General features: G+C 37.0%; 1 pseudogene; it reads right to left on the bottom strand.

Annotated features, from left to right (window-relative positions):
- Positions 1-4,733: 4,733 nt before the first annotated feature.
- LOC110218076 (olfactory receptor 8G1-like) lies at positions 4,734-19,369 on the bottom strand (annotated as a pseudogene).
- Positions 19,370-22,443: the final 3,074 nt, after the last annotated feature.

The following is a 22,443-nucleotide window of genomic DNA, read 5'->3' on the forward strand; positions in this document are numbered from 1 at the left end:
GAGGCTTCAGGGCTCCTACAGCTCACCTGGTGTTGTGTTGGAATCAGCAAGGCCAGGGCTTTAGAAAGCCTTTTGGTTGTTTTCTTCACCTCCTTTCAGATGAATACCACAGGGTACTTATTTGCCTGGGGCCCCTTGTACTTCTGCCTCCCTTATTTTTGCTGAGTCACTGGGAGACCCATTTGCTGGGCTGCTGCACTGCTGCTCCTCATCTTTCTTCTAGTTCATGTGTTCCAGGGTTTTTTCTGGGGTGATATTTTCTGTGTTTTCAGAGGTTGATAGGGGAGAGTGAGAGCTACTACCTTTTCACTCCACCATCTTGGCCCCCTGGAAGTGGAATTCCCCTTCATTTTCTACTGTATTGATTCTACACTGCAATTGACTTTATGCTGTACTGATGTTTATAATTAAGTCTGAATTTGCCTAAAGCCACATTTCTATTTCCTTGAGTTAAATTCTGGAATACAGCTTTCCCTCTGAGTTTAAAGTTATAATTAATGGGAAAACCTGTTACCTACTATGCTTTACATCCTGGGAAAATTCCAGCACATCTGTTTGTTATCTATAAAGGGCTACAAACTTACCTGTTATATTTCTACAATGTGTATTGAACATCCTTGTCATTCCTTGTAAAGTTAAGGAAGATTTTATCTTTAAAACAAATGTTCCTATGAGCCAGGGAGTCTCCTATTCATGGTCCACTAAAAATGTCCTCAGGATGGAGATGGATATCATCAATCCATCCTTCATTCCTTAATGACAGAAAGAAGTGATTTCTAGCCCCACATGGTTGCTAACCCTTCTTTCCTTGATGTAACAATCATGTTGTTCCCATTGCTGTGATGCTGTCTACCCTGAAACCAATTGCATTGTTTTTTCCACCTACCCCAACCTGTTCCTTGTTCTCTTGTACTTCCCCAAATTATATGAAAGCTAGGCAGCCGTAACTCATGGCCTTTGGTCAGTCAGAGAGGCTATTGACCTATTTTATTGGTTACTGCTAGTCAAACTAATAAATTGATCATGCTCTGACTTTTGTCTCTCAGTTTTACCTTAATTTTCAAATATAACACTTTTATGTGGACTACTCCATATTATGGTAGATAAAAGAGGTCACTGGGAGTCAAGATATTTGGGTTCAAGCTATGGTTTTACTATTACCTAGCCATGTAACCTTGGGCAAGTAATCTCTACTTTTGGGTATACAATTTTCTCAGCTCCAAAATAAAGAAGATTAGACATTTTTAGCTTTCCTTGTATGCCCAACATTCTTTCTATAATTTATCTTGTGAATTTGGATGACTGAAGCAAACATCTCCACTCTTAGGGGAAATCTACCTGTGAGTTTTAGCAATCTCCTTCCTCTTGTGGAGGAGGCAAACTGCAGTATCGTGTTTATTTTTCATATTAACAAAAACAGAAGAAAGTCAATACATGGCAGACAATGCATAGTCAATCTACTACTCCTTAATTCTAGATAAAGTAGTCCCCAAAGTTGCCATAGGGTGGGTTTATCTTCATTAACTAGAGTTGGTGGCAGGATATCATGTGTTTGAACACAGAGACAGGTGTCTCATTTTGTATTGCCTTCTTTTCAAAAACTGGAAAAAACTAATTTCCTTTTAAAGGTATTTATATTGACATAATTTGTTTATATATCACCTATTTCCCCCATATCCATCTCTCCTCCACTCCCAGAGAGCCAGCCTTTATAAGAAAGATTTTTTTCTAAAGCCTTATTGTCTTCAAGCTTAAAATATGATATACTACAATAGGATGCTAACTGAACAAGCTGGAAGATTAGACATTGTCTCCATTCCTCAATAACTCTCAAAAGCTCCAAAAGAAAAGTACCATGTGATGAAAGAAGAGGAAGTATAGTTGTCTCTGTAGGCCTAAACAAGAAGCCTGACAAGGGACCAGCCTTATGAATTAACAGTAGAACATGTTAGTTCCTGCCTTTTTCATCTACCTCCATGCTCTGTCAGAGGGCGCAGCTGAACTCCCTGACTTGCGTTCTAGTATATGATGAACAATTCCCTTACTGCTATTGCCATTTCTGCCAGCTCATCCTACTTTTCCCTCATCCCACAATTCCTTAGCAACAAGAAAAAGATTTTGACTCTGTCCATCTGCCTGCAAAAGGGAGGTGGTAGTATGAGAATGTGGGAATATTTTGCCTGGGGCAACGGTATTCTGCCAAAGAACTACAAAACAGAGGGGACAGTAAACCAACATGAATGTAGGAACTCACTAGGAAAAAGGGATTGGCATCTTTATTGAAGCAGTCTTATTCCCCTCAAAAATCATTTGGGAGAGGGATGCAAGCTGGTAAAAAGGAAATTTCACAATCTGCAAGGATGCTGAGACATTTTGATGACCAGAGTGATTAGGTAATATGGGAGGAAAAAGCTTAAATCACCAAAGATCTCAGGAACAAGAAAAGACTTAAACCTAGAGTACAAGCAAATTAATCGAAAGGAATCATATTAAAACAGAAAGTGTTTCTCCTAGTATTATCAAGGAATTTGTTATTTGTTATTGGAATTGTTAAATTTAACTGCTGTATTTTTTGGAGTTTGTGGCTTAGATTTTTTTTTCTGGAAGTGACCTATGAAATTTGCTTGGTGTTTTGTTTTCTATATTCATAAATTTTGAGCAGAATTCTTGCATTTTTCTTACTTTATAGTATTCAGCGTTTTTTAACTTGTCATTTTATTCTAGAAAGTTTATGAGATTTCAATTCTTCTTATGCATCTTGTCCTTTAGATCAATGTACTTGGCTTATAAAAAAATTATGTGTTCTTTTTTACTTTATTATTTTTTTTTTACTTCTTATCTTGATGATTATCCTTTACTTAATTATATAGTTATTCCCCCAGTTTGTCCTTTACTTCACATATATTTGTAATCTCAATCAGTTCTCTATCTTTTTTAGGAAGACTCACCGTTGTAGATTTGTCTTTCTATGCTGCAAATTATTTTTGCTATGCAGGCCATAAATCTTGTCAGTTAGTCCCTTTTAACTTCTTTCAATGTTGTGAATGCTGTCATAAGTTAGTTGGGAATATTTTGCTATATAGTTCTATACTTCTTGTGAATTCACATAGTTCTTTGTTTTATTGGGTATTAGTTCAATTACCTTCATTTTACAATATTTATTTAAAATGCATACAGTTACCCAATGTTTTGGCAGCTGTATTCCCTTCAGTTTGTACTCACACAAATAGATTTGGTGCCTAGAAAGCCTCTACTATCTTGATTCCAATCAGTAAGCCTATGGATCTGTATTCCTAATAAGATAGTTCACAATCTTGCAATCAGTGTGCTTTCTGTTAACATTCAACTACTGTAGACATAATGTTTATTATATTATTATTAAATATAACATAGTAAGAGTGTTGCTCTCTTCCAAGATAAGTCATGGGTAAACTGTCATATAAATGCAAAAGACCTGAGTTGAAGACCAAGTTTTTCTATTGATTTGCTTTGTGCCTTTGGTTAAATCATTTGTCCTTTTGGGGTATAGTTTCTTGAAGTTAAAAACGGGTTATGCTACTAGGTCTGCATCCCAAAAAGATCACAAAAACAGGAAAAGGACCCACAAGTAAAGATATTTATAGCAGCTCTTTGTGTGATGTTGAAGAAATTAAAGGGATGTCCACCAATTGGGGAATGGCTGAACAAGTTGTGATATATGAATGTAATGGAATATTATTGTTCTATAAGAAATGATGAACAGATGGATTTCAGAGAAACCTGGAAAAACTTGCTTGAACTGAAGCTGAGTGAAGTGAGCAGAACCAGGAGGACATTGTACACAGCAACATTGTGCAATGATTAACTATGATAGGCTTAGCTCCTCAGCAACACAAGATCTAAGATAATTCCAAAAGTCTCATGATGCAAAATGTCATACAGATCCAGAGAAAGAGCTATGGAGTCTGAATGCAGATTAAAGATACCATTTTCACCTTTCTTTTTTTGTTTTTTTTTTCTTTCTCATGGTTTTTCCCTTTTGTTTTGATTCTTCTTTTACAAAGTGACTAATGGGGAAATATGTTTAAAATTGTACACATATAATCTATATCAGATTGCTTGCTGTCTTGCAAATGGTGGAGGGAAGAGAGCAAGAGAGGAAAATTTGGAGCTCAAAATTTTACAAAAAATGAAGACTGAAAACTCTTTACATGTAATTGGAAAAAAGACTACTAAGTAAAAGTAAAAAAAGAAAAGAAAAGAAAAATGTGTTATATTTATAAAATTATAAATTTTCTCACTAAAAATTCTCAATCATTTCTCTTGTGAAATTTGGGAATTTCATTACTACTTGTAACAGTAATTGCCCCAAAGAAGGATATCAAGAAAAATTTCATTTCCATACAGGTTTTCGAACTAGAAAAGCCATCTCTTTAAATATCAGGAGCAAGTTAATCCATAATTGCATTTCATAGGTACTCTACTAATATTGAATGAAAAATAGAGAGGTATTACCTAATTTGATGAAAGTGGGAAGAGATACCCAGCCTACAGTAGTGTGAGAAATGTCTCCAAAGCAGGAGTGAAGTGGGCTTCTCAGTAAGCACACTTGTGGGGCAGAGTATCTGGTTGGTACAAAGCAAAGATCTCTCACTCTCAACCCCTATCCTCTTTCTTTCCTTGTTCAGCATCCCAGAATCTACTAACCCCAATGTCCCATTACTCTGACATTTCTGCTTTCACTAGAATGTTCTTTATATCATTTGCTTCAAGGCAATTTTGACATCCTTTTTTCTAAGGCTATAGATGAGTGGATCTAGCATGGGCACAGCAATAGTGTAAAAGACAGAGGACACTTTCCTCTGATCCATAGAACTCAATGAAGATGGTTGCAGGTACATAAAGGCACCAGAGCCAAAGAAGAAACAAACTCCTGCAAGAGGGGTGCCTCAGGTCCTGGAGGCTTTTGATCTTCCTTCAGCGGATTGAACTTTTAAAATGCTAGCAATGATCAAAACATAGAGCATATAGTGATCAGGGTTGGGCAAAGGATATTAAATGTACTGGAGGCCAATTTCACCACTTCATCGACATAGGTGCTAGAACAACAGAGCTTCAAGAGTGGAAGGAGATCATAGAAGTAATGCTTGATAACATTTTCCTTACAGAAGACTACTCTAAGCAGGCAGCCTGTGTGAGCTGTGGCCATTACCAAGCCAAATGCATACACTCCACCCACCAACCATGAGTACACCTGATAGGATATAATAAGATCGTAAAGGAGGGGGTGAATATAGTGATATAATGGTCATATGCCATCACAGCTAACATTTGACATTCAGAAATTCCAAAAATGACAAAAAATAAAACTGAGTCATGCACTCAGGGCAGGAGGTAGTGTTCTCTGAGACAAAGTTCACTAGTATTTGGGAGTGATAATAGTTGATTAACAGAGATCAATGAAGGACAAACAGCAAAGGAAATAGTACATGGGAGTGGGAACATGAGAACTGAGTGTAATCAATATGACCATTCCCTGGTTTCCCACCACAATGACCATATAGATACCCAGGCACAGGAAAAAGAGGGGCAGCTGGAGCTCTGTCTGGTTTGCCAGTACCATGAGGATAAATTGAGTCACTAGCAAGTAATTTGCTTTAGCCGTTGTTTTAGAGTATAAAGTATGAAGAATCAAGAACTTGTAGATGGGAGGGGGAAAAAAGAAGTTCTCATCATTACAAGTCTCAAGTAGAGGGCTCAGACAGAACAAGGAAAACCGTAATTATTGTAATTATCCTTTTCTATCTCTATTTTCCTACACCTAGCTACAAGGAAAAATTGTAGATATAAATTTTGTCAAAGTGTTTGTTGATCAATATTAGAAATCAATATCAAAATTTGTGGCTCATCTTGATCAATATCATGATCCATATCAATAACATAAAAACATAAATAGTATCCACATCAGATTTGAACATAAAGCTGGGAGAGATCACTAACTTGCAGTTTGACCAAAATATGATCCAAAATAACAGGTTAGGACAATGGGCTGAATCTAATAAAATGAAATTTAATAAATATCAATGTAAAATCCTTCATAGGATTTAAAAGATGCAGCTTCAAGACCACAACAATATGAAGGTATCTTTAAAAGACTGTTTGACAAAGGTCTGGGATTCTTAGTGGACTGCAAATTGACTATGACTGACAACGTAATGAAGCAGTAAAAAAATTAAATGTGATCTTGAAGGGAGGCATAAGTTCTAGGAATAAGGAGGAGATAAGTGTACCTTATATCTTGCTCAAATCAGATCTGCAGTGTTTTTTCTGATTGTTTCCCTTTGTCACCAGTGACTAAGTAGTGCCTCAAATGGGGGAGTGTGAAATAAAGATGTGGGCCAGGTGGGTCAGCAAGAGACTGAGCCAATTTATTATTCTGAGGGTCCAGATTATATAGTGAAAGCTAACAATCATCCCTGAGGTGTTCTCACCATTCTTACATGACTAACCCCAGCCCTTATGAGCATCCTTAATTGTTCACACCTGCTTATCATCAAAGTCTAAGGATCAGAGTACTTCAACCCTTTAGGCAGGAGAAGTTGGTGAGCCAAATGGTCTGAATAATTAGGCCTTTATGGGTAGGAAAAGGGAAAAGGCAAGGTCTAACCTAAATTCCTTATCCCATATTTAGACTTTCCAGTTCTGGCCCTCAACAATTCCCCTTTTTTTTTTTTTTAGAATTGACTTAAGGTGATGAACATCTGTACCCAAAGACTTGAACCATGCTTTTACCTTAGATAATATAACAAGCAATAATAAGATATAACAAACAATGTTGCCCATGAAAATAGATGACACAGTAAAGCAGGTACTTTTTAACTACATTGGTTATGCCCAATTTTCCATAATTTCTTGGGCTAGGTTTTGGGGTTGAGTCCCTGGGAAATGACTGTTAGCAGAAGACAAATCAGATACATTTCAAGCCAATGCTTCCTGCTTCTTAAAGCTGGCAAATATGCAAAGGATACAATATCCTAGATGACACAATGAAGCTGTTGCCAAATGACATTGATGAGACAATATGTGATAACAAAGGATACAATATCCCAGATAACACAAAGATCAAAAGTCACCTCTATCCTAAAACACATTGGAAGCATCCCTTCACCATGGTATAATCCCCCTGCAAGGTGGTAAGCAATTCAAACATAGCTCTTCTTATACAGTGTTAGTCACTTTAGCAATGTGCCCAGGGGTTGACTCTTCATTGAGAAATCACATTCCATGGTGGAGAAGAGAACACTTAATTCTAACTGGCTTGTCTTTGTAAAATGAAAAAGTATATTGTACAGGCACTGAAGAAAAACAACACCTCAAGGCTGCAGGGGAAAATGAGAGTCAATGCTTTTATCAAACTTCAGGGTCTTGCTCTGTTGTCTCAAGTGTTCCTTCCTTGTTCTTTTGTCTCTGTGTTTGTTCTGCCATCAGAGTGTCTGAAGTCTCTGGGTCCTCCCAGGCACAGGTCCTGATTTTACATTCAGGAGCCCCACACTGGTCCTTCTGCACCAACTGGAAAGACAGAAGCATACCCTTGCCGCTAAGTCAACAACCTATCTGGCCCAACCCAATAATTGGTTTTTGGGTCTTTCCACATGACTCAAAAAAGAGTCTTTTGTTCTTCATTATTATCTTTCCCATAAACCTTAAGGGGTTTTTCAGCCGGGGTATAGCCTTCTTTATCAGGTGTAAGAAAATTTAGAGCATATGCCGCTTGTGCCAATTGTGTCTGTGGCCTTCCCCTTACTTCTCCCCCTTTTTGCTTTTGAAGAAGCATTTTCAGGGATCTATTTTTTTGTTCCACAATTGCTTGTCCCAGAGGGCTATATGGGATTCCAGTAATGCGTTTCATTTGAAAAAAGCATGAAAAACATTCCATTATTATTTTTCTCCCTTTATTCAAAGGATAGTCAATGCCACTAGTCTGGTTAGAATTAGTGAAAACAGATGCATTATCTGCAGTGTTCTATAGAAGAATGACTGATTTTAAGATTGCATTTCATGTATAAATTAAGCAACCATGGGCTGCTGGTGTACTTTATATTCAGTAATCTGGCATGCATGCTAGCAAAATTTACATGCAGAATGTTAATGCAGTGTTACAATGGTAAAAATGTGCAAAGTGCCACCAATCTATACAACTGACAACATATCAAATGTGCCTGACAAAATCTTGTACCACACACAGTATGTTAGGTTTTTGACTATTATGGACTTCAATGGAATAGTCTTTAGATATTTCAAGCGTTTATTTTGCTTACACAATGGTGCTCTATTGTGTGCTTTTTCTCCTTTCCAAGAGGCATTTGAACACTTATATTATAAATTATATCCAAAGGAGTCTAAATGTAATTGGTTTTTCTAAAAACTTTTGTTTTGTAGTCACTGTATAATAGTCAAATTTCCACTATATTTCTTTTCATCTTAGAATATTTGTTTTACACACTCTGTGCTGACTTGGACCAGATAAGTCAGTAAATATTACAAAAGATGAATCGATTCCACATTGCCTTTGGAGTATGTCTGTATCCAAATAAAGTCTTAACAGCTCCAATTTAAGCTAATAAAAACCAGGGACTTGTCATTCTCCAATAGTGCTTCTACATCAATGACTTCCCTGTGAAGCGGTCACTTACTATGAACTTCTGTTTATAACCTTTTCCAATGGATTTGATTTTTGTATTTGTACAGTGGTTCAGTGAAACAGGTTGCCATGAGTTGATATTCTAACCAATAAACAGGTGCTTTCAACCAGGAAAAAAATTCAACCTGAAAAATTTCCAAATATCCTAAAAACTCAGTGTAATGAAATTCAATTTCTCTAAGTTCACAGTAGGACATATCACTTATAGTGTCATTGTATTATTTGAATGCCTTGAAGTATGCACAAAGAATTCTTTGTTGGCCATTTGTCTACTACCTACTCTTTGATGTGTTTGGAGAGTGTACTTTGGTTGTGCTGATAAGAACACCCCTTCTAAATGAACAATTAACAAATGGTTAAGAAGAACTACTTAGAAGTGCCGTAATATGCAAGAATAGGTTCTAATAACAAAACCCAAATTCCCTGAGCTGATGCCATTTATTGTTCTTTGCCTTTCTTCTTGAACTGGTGGAGTCTGAGTCAATGGTGTTACTTTCTTGTTAACAATTGGTGGTAGTTTAAGTACAATTTCATTATCTACTTTTATCATCATTCATTTCAGCTGTTTGAGCTTTTCACCTCTCTAGAAATATTGGTGAACAAGTGGGTGTGGAGCCCTGGCTGTTTACAGAATCACAGGCAGCATCTGAAACATTCATTTGTTCCTCTTGGGTAAACCAGTTGTAATTGTTCTTACAGCTCTATATATGCTCTGAAAAAACATTTAGGAGTTTCATAATAAACTCTCCTATAAGGCTTTTTCCTTTTGAAAAACTTAGATGCTTCTGAAAGGTTAAAACTCAAACAGATTCAGGAGTAGGAGAAAGCATAAGATTTCCTATACAGCTTTCCCAACACCCCTCAATCTTAAGTTGTGCCACTCATGTTACTCCAATGTAGAGCATCTTAATTAGCTGAGACTGGCAATTATATGTGATCTTACTTTCTTTGAGGGGTGAAATAAATCTGGTTTTGTGCTTATACCTCCACCATTTGTTAGTAATAAAGTTTTGAAAACTGCTTTTCCCTTCTACTTGGGACAGTGATGATATGAAGCATGTAAAGACTAGAAATAGAAGAAATTTATTTTAGCTCTGAATGAGTTCTTATAAAACTTACCAAAGAAACCTTTCAAAATCTGTTGTTACTAAAGTCTTTTTCTACTGTTTTTCCCTCTCCTCCTGAAAAAGGAGGAAAAATATCCTACATACAAGTGAATTACCCCCTTGAAAATCATGTTTTTAAGCAAAAAACCTAAGTTGCCTGTACCTCTGGTTTTGTTGTTAAAAGTTTTTGATCTCTATTCCTGTCAAGTGTTCCATAGCAATAGGGATCCCTATTCTGGACTTTATTGTATCTTCTAGTACTATAATTTTTTTTGGTGACATCTAAGTTCAATCTTTGGGTATTTAAAAGTCCCTGTATGTGGTATCCAATAACAATTCTCTTTTTCCAGCTGTTTTTAGTTGGTCTACTTTAATCAATTCTTTACAAAAATGAACCTTCTGGCTTCTTAAACCACTTATCTATAACTGTTCAACACTTTTCTAAGTTCCAAAAGTTCTTTAACATGTTCTTCCATGCCATGATTTGTCTGTTTGAGATCTTCAATACCCTCCACTTTCCTGACCTCTTTTTGCTGGCAAATACTGGGGACTTCCACGGACTCGTGGATACTTCTATGTGTCCTGCAACTAATTGTTCCTCTACTATCTGTTGAAGAGCCCTGATTTTTTCTAGATGAAGGGGTCACTGGTCTGCCCATATGGGAAGCCCTTCTTTCCAAGTTGTTTTTGGAACTTGTACCATTCTTTTATCTTTGGCTGTGACCCCTAAAAAAAATTCTTGCTACTTATGGTGACATTCATATATTTCAGTAAATCTCTTCCCTGTACTTTTACCTTTAATGTAGGTCTGGCATCTGTGATAGTTTTATGCCAAAACATCCCTGTGCTCCCAAAGCCTTCTGTTCCTCTTACTCTTTTAGCTGCTTTTCCTAACTTTTTTATATTCCATGATAATCATTTGAGCTATCCTTTCCCCTTTTTGATAGAAATGTGGCAACGAGGGAAAGCATACAATATAACATTAATTTCCCCAACATAATCAGAATCTATTACTCTAGGGATAACCATGAGACCATGGAGTAACTGTGAACTCCCACCTAATGTAAGTCCCACAGTCCCAGGAGGGAGTGGACCATATACACTGGAGGGTATGCAAACTACATCATCACTAATTTCTGTAGAGATATGAGAACTTAAATCCAACCCAGCGCTACCAGAGGTAACATGTATAAGATCAAGCACAGTGGTTATTGTGGAGTCGGAGCTGGCCTGGGGTGTATAAGAGACAGCGCAGCTCCTATTGTTTGCTGGAGCCTGGCGAGGTTTTAAAGGTTGCCCATCAATATCAATAGAAGATATACATTGAGAAGCCCAATGCTTACCACAGCGACATTTGGGACAGGGCGTACTAGGAGAATTTTGAGAGATTTTTCTGGGTATTCTACACTCCCTTTTTGGGTGACCTGGTTTCCCACCATTAAAACATTTTAGTGTTTGTTGAGGCTTTTGGACTTTATTAAAGGCAGCTGCTATGACTTGTGCTTGAAAATGTGTGATTCCTCCTACTCTTTTTTTCTTTGTTTTTATGATTGCTTCTTCTAATATCCCTTTACAATGTATACTGTCTTTTTTGATCTTTATTTGTCTCGTCACTATCTTATCTGCATGAGCTTGATCTATATAAAGGTGGGGAATGTGGTGGTGCTGAAGGTGTGATAGATTTTGCATAGATAACATCTTCTTCTACAATTCTAAGCTTTTCCTCAAATACTCTATTCATCTCTTCTTCTTCTTCTGTTCCTGCCCCCACATCTGCCTTAAGTACTTTTGTTGTTAACAGCACTTTCTCTGAAGGAGTAAGACACACTTTTAGCAAGTTCCAAATTGAGAATGTAGCTATGGAGAATGCATCTGGACCTACTTCCTTGTAATAAATAAACCTCTTTCTTTCACTATTTCCTTGAACGTTTTAGATAATATTCTCTATCTTTGCTTCTGCTTTGTGTTTGACCCATACTTTCAATCCCAGGCACACCTCCCAGAACCAAAAGTAAGTGCCTGTGGCCCTTCCAAAGTGGCACTGTTCTTATGCTCGAGACCTTTTCTTTTCTTTTATTATGCTCCTATTACCAAGTCTTTTTTCTTTTGTTTTGTTTCCCCTATATTCCCACTCAGCCCGGTGTAAAAGACAGGGTGTTGTGACTGCCACTCTCTTACCTTGTTTCCACAGAATTGGGGCTGCCAAAGTTCTTTTTTCTTTTTTCTTCTCCGGAGTCCAAGAGAGCCACTCCTCTTGTACCTCTTTGGGTCCCCATTCGTAGTGCCACCTGTCACCGGCGACTAAGTATTGCATCAAATGGGGGAGTGTGAAATAAAGATGTGGGCCAGGTGGGTCAGCAAAAGACTGAGCCAATTTATTATTCTGAGGTTCCAGATTATATAGTGAAAGCTAACAATCATCCCTGAGGTGTTCTCACCATTCTTACATGACTAACCCCAGCCCTTATGAGCATCCTTACTTGTTCACAGCTGCTTACCATCAAAGTCTAAGGGTCAGAGTATTCTAACCTTTTAGGCAGGAGAAGTTGGTGAGCCAAACGGTCTGAATAATTAAGCCTTTATGGGTAGGAAAAGGGAAGAGGCAAGGTCTAACCTAAATTCCTTATCCCATATTTAGACTTTCCAGTTCTGGCCCTCAACACCCTTAATTGAGGAAGGGCATTGACCAGGTAAGAAACATCCAGAAATGGGCAATGAGGGTCATGAATGATCTTAAGTACACAGCACATAAAGATAATTTGAATGGCCTGTAAAATTTTAGCCTGAAGAGGGGAAGGATCAATGAGAAACGATAATTGTTTCTAAGTGTATGCAAGGGCTACCTGTGATGAAGGAATTTGGCTTATTCTTTGTATGTTCAAGAACAATGCATGAAAATTTCAAAGAGGTAAATTCAAGCTTCATGTGAGAAAGAAATCCACAGAACTGTGAAAATGGGTCTGCCTAGATTACACACTGGGATAACTTTGTTCCTGCAATTGATGCCTGGTAAAGAACTGTGGTTGTCAAAGTACCCAGGTGTACCAGGGGAATGGGACACTCCTCTCAACAGTTAACAATAACTGACATTTATTTAGTGTTGTAAAGTTTACAAAACATATTCATATACATATACATATACATACATACATACATACCTACATAATTTATTCCTCACAACACTTCTGTAAGTAGCTGTTGTTATTATGCCCATTATACACATCAGGAAATTCTATCTCGGACAGATTAAATGACTTGTCCACATTTATACCTTTGACAAATGCTGAAGGTAGGATTCAAACTAAGTCTCTCTCTCTTTTTTAATTAATCAATTAATTAATTAATTAATTTTTAGTTTTCATCCACTTCCATAAACTTTTGAGTTTTAAGTTTTCTCCTCCTCCCTCTCTATTTCACTCCCCAACTTGATGTGCAGTCTGATATAGGCTCTACATATACATTCCTATTAAACATATTTTCACACTAGTCATGTTGTAAAGCAGAATTAGAACCTATAGGAGGAACTGTAAGAAAGAAGAAACAAAACAAAACGGAAGATGAAAAAAGAAAGGAAGAGCAAATACTGTGCTTCGATCTGCATTCAGACAGCATAGTTCTTTCTCTGGATGTGGATAGCATTTTCCATCATGAGATTTTTGGAGATGTCTTGGATCCTTGCATTGCTGAGAAGAGCTAAGTCTATCAAAGTTAGTCATCTCACAATGTGGCTTTTACTGTGTAAAGGGTTCTCTTGGTTCTGCTCGCTTCACTCAGCATCGGTCCATATAAGTCTTTCCAGTGTTTTTTGAAGTCAGCCTATTCATCATTTCTTATAGCACAATAGTATTCCATTACATTCATATACCACAACTTGTTCAGCCATTCCCTAATCGATGGACATAATCTCAATTTCCAATTCTTTGCCACAACAGAAAGAGCTGCTATAAACTTTTTTGATTATGTGGGTCCTTTTCCCATTTGTAAGATCTCTTTGGGATAAAGCCCTAGAAGTGCTATTGTTGGGTCTAAGAGTATGCACATTTTTATAGCCTTCTGGGCATAGTTTCAAATTGTTCTCCAAAATGGTTGGATCAGTTCACAACTTCACCAACAATGTATGAATTTTCCAATTTTCCCACATTTTCTCCAACATTTATCATTTTCCTGTTTTATCACGTTGGCCAATCTGATAGGTGTGATGTGGTTTCTCAGAGTTGTTTTGATTTGCATTTCTCTAATCAATAGTGATTTGGAGTATTTTTTCGTATGATTATAGATAGGTTTAATTTCTTCATCTGAAAACTGCCTGTTCATATGCTTTTACTACTTTTAATTGAGGAATGACTTGTATTCTTGTAAATTTGACTTAGTCCTCTATATATTTTATAAACGAAGCCCTCATCAGAGACACTAGTTTTAAAAATTATTTCCTAGTTTTCTGCTTCCCTCCTAATCTTGGTTGCATTGGCTTTTTTTTGTGCAAAAATAGGTCTCTCTTAGCTCCAGGGCAAGCAGGTTTTCTCTAATATTTTCTTTTTAGTCTTTTAATTCATTACATTGTAAGCTCCTTAAGGGAAGAGAATATCTTCTTCCTTATTTTAAAATGCCTAGTCCTTAGCACAGTTCTAAGCACATGGTATGTGCTCAAGTTGTGCATGATGAATCATTTCTAACTTTTACTAATTAGTCCTTGATAATTGTCTCTTTTTTCTATTCCTTTTGGTGAATGGGCAGGTTCAAGCTTTGTTGGCAGGTTAACGTGTGAGTTACAATTTGATCGTCATGTTCTTGTTTCCAAGAATCTCAAATAAAAAGGAAAAATCTCTGATTCAGTGTTGCAAGGCCCGCAGCTAACCGCTTCACTTCCACTATAACTGTGGGACCATCATTAAATAAGCCTCATAAAACTACTGAATGTAAAAATGAGTTGTAATAGTATTGGAGTCATTATTCAGTCATTCAGTTGCATCCAACTCTTCTTGATCCCATGGACCATAGCACTCAAGGTCCTTCTATCTTCCACTATTTCTTGAAGTCTGTCCATTTTTATGTTTGTTGTTTCCATGATGCTATCTATCCATCTCATCCTCTCTTGTCCCCTTTTCCTTCTGCCTTCAATCTTTCCCAACAACAGAGTCTTTTAACGTTTGCATGATGTGGCCAAAGTATTTAAGCGTCAGCTTCAATAATTGGCATTTCAGTGAATAGACTGAATTAATTTAAGGCTTAACTTATTAGACCTCTTTGCTGTCCAAGGGGACTCTCAAAAGTCTTCTCCAGTACCACAATTTAAAACTGTAGATTCTGTGGTGCTCAGCTTTCCTTATAGTCCGACTGCCACAGCCTTACATTGCTACTGGAAAAAACATAGCTTTGGCTATATGAATACCTTTGTTAGGAAAGTGATGTCTCTGCTGTGCTGTTTGGATTTGTCATAGCTTTCCTTCCAAGGAGCAAGCATCTTTTAATTTCACAGCTACAGCCACCACCTGCAGTCGTCTTTGAGACCAAGAATATAAAATCTGACCCTGCTCTTCTATTTCTTCTCCCTCTATTTGCCAGTGGGCCACAAAACAGCATTTCCAAAATCTTATATAGGTGTCAAAAGTTGACAGCTGTGTTTGAAGTGAAGGGACAGTGCTGGGAATTACGTGGGTCCAGTCAGGAGTTATGTACAATACATGATGTTTGTTGTAAAGGTAGGTGTAAATGCCTAGGGCCAGGGATAGTGTTGGGAGAGACTGATTGCCCAGAGCTGTCCATACGTACAAGGGCATGGGAAGGTCTCTTGGGCAGAGTCAGGTGAGCTCCTCCATCCCACTAGCAAGTCAGTCTCAACCTGAACCTGGCTGGTCTGCTCTGGGCTAAGGCTGGCTAACCAGTGAATAAAACCATGGCTTTTTAATACAATTTTTAGAAATGTGTATCTATGTGTAAGGGGAGAGGTTGGAGCTTTATTTGGGGTACATAGACAGTGTGACCCTAGATAGTGCCTTGGTACTACCCAAGCTTATCTTTATGATACTTACACCTAGAAGGTGTAACCAGTGGGTGTGACTATGAAACATGTGCTTCTTCATATTAAGAAAAGAGTAATTCTGAGGTACCACATCACACCTATCAGATTGGCCAACATGACAAAACAGGAAAATGAGAAATGTCAGAGAAGATATAGGAAAATTGGAACACTAGTGCATTGTTGGTGGAGTTATGAACTGATCCAGTCATTCTGGAGAGTAATTTGGAAGTATGCCCAAAGGGCTACAAAATTGTGCATATCCTTTGACCAAGCAATACCACCTCTAGATCTGTATCCCAAAGAGATTATAAAAATGGGAAAAGGGCCCACATAATAAAATATATATATATATTTATAGCAGCATTTTTTGTGGTGGCCAAGAATTGTGAATTGAGGGGATGCCCATTGATTGAGGAATGGCTGAACAAGTTATGGTATAAGAGTGTAATGGAATATTATTGTTTCATAAGAAATGATGAGCAGTTAGACTTCAGAAAAACCTGGACTTACATGAACAGATTCTCAGTGAAGTGAGCAGAACCAGGAGAAAATTATACACAGTAACAGCAACATTGTGTGGTTACCAACTTTGACAGATTTAACTCTTCTCAGCAATACAAGAATCTAAGACAATTCTAAAACATTTGTGATGGAAAATGTTATCCATATTACAGAAAGAACTATGGAGTCTGAGGATCTGAACATATTATTTTTTTCCCCTTCTTTCTCATGGTTTTTCCCTTTGATTCTAATTCTTCTTGACAATGTGACTAATGTGGAAATGTATTCAATATGATTATATGTGTAAAGCCAATATCAGGTTGCATGCTACGTTAGGCAGGGGGGTGGAGGGAGGAGGAGGAGAAAATTTAGAACTCAAAATCTTATAGACATGAATGTTGAAAACTAAAACAAATAAATAAAATTAAACAAAAGAAAGTAGTCATTTTGCTAAAGGAGAGACACATGCCTTGCAACTACATTCACACATAATATAGGGGCTTTAGGAATCTTTTTGTAAGACGTGGAATTGGACACATAGGACAAGGCAGGATGATTACAAGTGGAATTTTGATGAAGTCAAAAAGTGAAGTTAAAAATTTACACACTGAAGAACCAATCACAGAAAGGAAAGATATATGTCAGGTCAAATTAATAAGTGATCAGCAAACACCGGAACCAGTATCTCAAGTTGGAATTTTGTAAACACAAAGAATAGTAACTAACCAGATACGACTAAGGCTGTAGGTAATGTCTCAGCCTAAGTAAGTAGGGGTAATCAAAGTAAGCCAGTAATTCTGTGACTTATCAGTTAATTACCCAAGGTAATATTTGGTGTCTCAGCTACATTCTTCATACTCTAGCTAGTGATATAACTAGCTGTCTTAAGAAATGGCAATCATAAAATATAGAGACAAAAATTCTCTTACTGAAGTATGAAGAGAAAAAAGAATGCAAATAAAATGTGTTTTCCAAAATAAGAAGAGTAAATCCACTTCTGAGACAAAATTGGCCACACCACAAATATCTGAAACTTTCTAGGTCAAAAGCTTCTTCTGTTTATAGTGTTAGCCTAAGACAACAACCCATTGAAGGATGGAACAGTAGGTAAGGAATGGAACTAAGAAGTGGTATCAGGATTCACCATCAGAAAAAAAAATCAGTTTAAAAATCAGTTTATTCTTTAGAACTGCTTTAAAAAAATAGAAAGCATACAAACGCAACCTTCAGGCCATTTAGATTTTAGAAAACAAATTCCAGTTTAAATTCCTTCCAAGTTAGAAAGAATATAAACAAACCTTAAAGAATGTATCTATTAGAATTTAAGGCTGCATGCTTGGGGGCACTCAATACTGACAATATGCCTATCTAGAAAGCAATGGGATACTTCTGAGACAAAATACTACAGATTCTCTGAATTACAGAATTAAAAAAAATGCTCAAGGCTTTAAAAATTTTCATCCTTTCTCTCTCTCTCTCTCTCTCTCTCTCTCTCTTTCTCTCTCTCTCTCTTTCTTTCTCTCTCTCAACATATATATGTGTGTGTGTGTATATATATATATATATATATATATATATATATATATATATATATATATATATATATATATGTATGTATATGCACATGTGTAATTTGCAAAAAATTATTCATGAGGAACTATTGCTCTATTCCTCTGGATTTACTACTATATATAGGGTGTGTGTTTTTGTAGGTTAGGTGGGTCCACATAGGTCTGTCTAGAAGTGGTTCACATGCAGGTTACTAGAGATCTTTCTAGTGTCTCCTCCTCTCACTCTTCATCAAAAGAGACTGATGAAACAGGAAATTGGAGCTAGGAAGCTGATGAATAGGAAAATGTATAAAACCTGTACATCTCCCACCATAAAAGCAATGATAGAAGTCAAATAAATAGAGCCTACTGAGTTGTGTAAATACTGACTCGAAGCCTAATTCTTTGTTATAAGAAAATTCTACTACTTTAGAGACCTCTAGTCCCACCTGCAATTATGATGTTATTAACTAGAGACTTTCTGCCTCACAAAGATGGTCTGATGAGAGTAACTGCAAGGAAAGATCTCCACCTGAACAGAACTGATCTTCTGACAACTCCTAAGATTATAAGGTTAATAAGTTATAATCCCAAGGTTAATTGCCCCCACCCAATCACCTAACATTTTGTCCCTCTCAGATAAGGAAAGTGGCTGAACAATCTCACTGATAGACTCACCCGACAACATCACCTAAAATGCAATAAATACGTATCTCCTTTTGTTCTGTGGAGTTGCTAGCCACATAGGAAATTTTTGTTGTTCAGTTGTTTCAGCCTTTTCACGACACTATTCAGGGTTTTCTTGGGAAAGACAGTGGAGTAGTTTGCCATTTCCTTCTCCAGCTCATTTTACAGATAAGGAAACTGAGGCAAACAGGTTGTAGTGACACTCAGTTGGATATAAAAATTTGTCTTTTTCATTATGGAACTAGGAGGGGAAGGGGATAAAAGATCGGGAGATGATAAAAGGAAGGGCAGATTAAGGAAGGCAGTGGCCAGAAGAAAAATAGACTTTTGAGGAAGAACTGGATAAAAAGGAAGATAGAAGGATAAACAAGAGAATACAGAATGGAGGGAAATGTACAGTTAATAATCATAACTGTGAATGTGAATGGGATGTGCTAACTCATAAAATGGAAATGGACAGCAGAATGGATTAGAAACCAGAATCCAACAATACGCTTTGTATTAAACAGAAAGACATGAAGTTAAAATAAAGGGCTGGAACTTGTTAAAATATTTTGGAGACCTTCTGTTTTCTAGTGCTCTGGCCCAGAAAGCAGGCTGTGTTCTGAGCTTGGCATCACAATAATCCTTTGCACTCAGGATGATATCACCCTGTGGCAAAGTGTATTGCTTGTATCAGCACAAGGTGTTCACTGAGGAATTTAGTTCCCTTTATTTCCCAGGGCCATTCTTCATATGTTCACAGTCCCTGTACCTTGGCCCTGACAGGTACTGAACTCTTGTTCTCATCACAGTACTCTGGTTCTGTACCTGGCAGGGTGGTCATAACCCTTAAGACTTGAGGCAATGACTGTTTCCATGGGACCCAAGCATATCTGTATTGTCCCAAGAAATGCTAACCATGAGAACTGTCTTAAGACCTAAAAATGATTGTGTCATCATCTAGCCCAGGATGTATATAAGACTTGCCTTTTGTCCAGACTGTAAAACCTCCTTCTTAGGACATGGGGTTTCCATACACACACACACACACGCACATCATTTTCCTAACTCTAAAACTAATTAAACTTCTGTTTGTGTTCTGACTCTCCTGTATCTAACATGCGCTGTTTGTTTGGCTCCAGCCACCCCCAGGTTAGAGGCTGGTTCTGGTCCTGTTGACAAGCTCAATCAATTATGCTTCAGCTGAAGTAAAAAAGACAAGGTTAGCAATCATGATCTCAGACATGATTAATTAAAAGAGATAATCAAGGAAACTACATTTTGTTAAAAAGTAATGTAAACAATGAAATAATATCAAAAAATTTTATAACAAGTTTCTCTGATAAAGACCTAATTTCTCAAACATACAGGGAACCAAGTCAAATTTATAAAAATAAGAGCCATTCCCCAGTTGATAAATAGTCAAAGGATATGATTGGGCAATTTTTGGAAGACAAAATCAAACCTTTTTATAGTCATATGAAAAAAGTGCTCTAAATCATTATTGATTAGAGAAAGGCAAATTAAAACAACTCTGAGATACTACCTCACACCCATAAGAGATGACAAATGCTGGAGAGATGAGGGAAAATAAGTATATCAAAAAACTGCTGATGCAACAGTGAACTGGTCCAACCATTGTGAAGAAGAATCTGAAACTACGCACAAAGGGCTATAAACTGAATGTACCCTTTGATCCAGTAATACCACTCCTAGATCTGAATCCCAAAGAGATCAAAGGAAAAGAAAAATATTTTTATGTGATAAAATATTAATAGCAGCTCTTTTTGTGGTGGCAGAGAATTGGAAACTGAGGGAATGCTCATCATTTTGAGAATGGCTGAACAAGTTGTAGTATATAATTGTGATGGAATACTATTGTGCTATAGGAAATGAAGAAGGGAGTTGTCTCAGAAAAAAATATATGGACTGATGCAAAATGAAGTGAAAAGGACTGGAAAATCATTGTGCGCAGCAACAACAATGTTGTAATGATGATCAACTATAAAATACTTGACTACTCTGACCAATCCAATGATCCAAGACATTTCCAAAAGACTTATGATGAAAAATTGCTATCCACCTCCAGAGAGAGCTGATGAACTTAGCATAAATTGAAGTATAATTTTCTCATTTTTTTCACTTTTTTTGGTAATATAACTAATGTGGAAATATAATTTGTGTGATTTCATATGTATAACTGATATCATATTGTTTGCCTTCTCAGTGGGTGGGTGAGAATTGGGAGGGAGAGAGAGAATCTGGAACTCAAAATTTAAAAATCAAAGTGCTAAAACAATAAATTTTTTTTTAAAAGAAGAGGTTGATACAAGTCTAGAAGTGGTTCTCCTGACTTATCTCTCTTTCTCTCCATCATGCATATGTATATACACATATATATGTATATGTGAATGTGTATATTATATATATCCATATATGTGTATGTTGGAGTGTGCTCAAGTCAGCTCAAAATAGCTCTGAGAGTAAATTTTTAAATTTTTAATGGAACACTTAAACCTACTTAATAAACTCCAGTGACTCATCCTCTTTATAACCTAGCACCCGCATCCACCTTTCCAGTCTTCTTGTACCTTACTCCTTGCCTCATAATATTTGATCCAGGGACACTGGACTTCTTTCCTTTCCTCCAAGATGAAACTTCATCTCTCAGTCTGGCCATTTTCTCAGGCTCTCCCTCATGTCTGCATTGCTCTCCTTACTCATCTCTACTTATTGCCTTCCCTGATTTCCTTTAAGTACCAGCAAAAATTCCATCTTCTAGACTCCTCTTAATTCTGGTGTTAATTATCTCCTCTTTTTTCTACATATAGCAAGTTTGCACGTATTTGTTTGTTTTTTTGTCTCCCCTATTAATTGTGAGCTCTTTGAGGGCAGGAACTGGACTTGCCTTTTTTTGTGTCCCCAGTGTTTAGCACAGTGCCTGGCACAAAGTAGGTACTTAATAAATGTTTCTTGACTGATTGTCTTCTACCCTGAAGACAAACTCTCCTTTGTAGTATGTACCATTAAAGACAAAATTGAAGATCATTTTCTTCTGATCTGCCCCTCTCATGCATGTCAACTATATTTTGTATATAGTCATGCCAAATGACATTTGACCATGCATCAGTTATGATATTAATGGGCACTGTCGCTGTTCCCCTTAGGTTGTCTCTTAGTCCTATCATTTTGTTTTGCTTAGAGATCTTCCAGTCTCTTGGGACTGCAATTATCTTTCCAATCCAAGTCTCCTACTATTGTTTCACTGAAAGATACAGTTCATGCGGGAGAAAATACCAATTTGGAGCTTATGGAAGGAACATAGGAAGGAACTATGTGTTCTTAAACTTACTCATTGATGAAATAAAAGTGCTGGATTTAATTGTGACATTCAGTGACTCAGTAGAAATGTCTCCTTTGAGTTTTCCATTAATTCTAACAGTTTCTTGGCTTATCCTTTAAAATCTGTCTTGACTAAAGTCATATTCATGCCAGATAAGGGAATAATTGATGCAGCACTCTTATCAAAAAAGGTTTCTGGCTTTTTTTTTGACAGCTTCAGGGTCGAGGGGGAAAAAAACACCCACTTTCTTCACCTGTGCTTGGGAAGGAATGAGTTGATTTCCTGGGCATCTTGACTGGCTGCTTTTTACAGCAGGTTATCATACTGTTTCCATAGTGCCAATTTCCTCCTCAGATCAGCATGCATGTACCAACTGTAGTTTTCTTCTAGTGGTTCCAATATGTTTTGACAAGTTAACCACCTTCTCTAGTGACTCTTGGCTCTTCAAGCAATTCTTCATTCTCAGAGGGTGGACTAGTATGAAATTCCCAGGAATAATTTCCTAATGTCATTTTCTCAGGCACATCTTCCAACTTCTGGCTCAACTCTCTGCTTCAGCTTCTCAGGTAGGACTA

Source organism: Phascolarctos cinereus, unplaced genomic scaffold (assembly GCF_003287225.1).
Source record: "Phascolarctos cinereus isolate Bilbo 61053 unplaced genomic scaffold, phaCin_HiC Scaffold_726;HRSCAF=1367, whole genome shotgun sequence".
NCBI lineage: Eukaryota > Metazoa > Chordata > Mammalia > Diprotodontia > Phascolarctidae > Phascolarctos > Phascolarctos cinereus.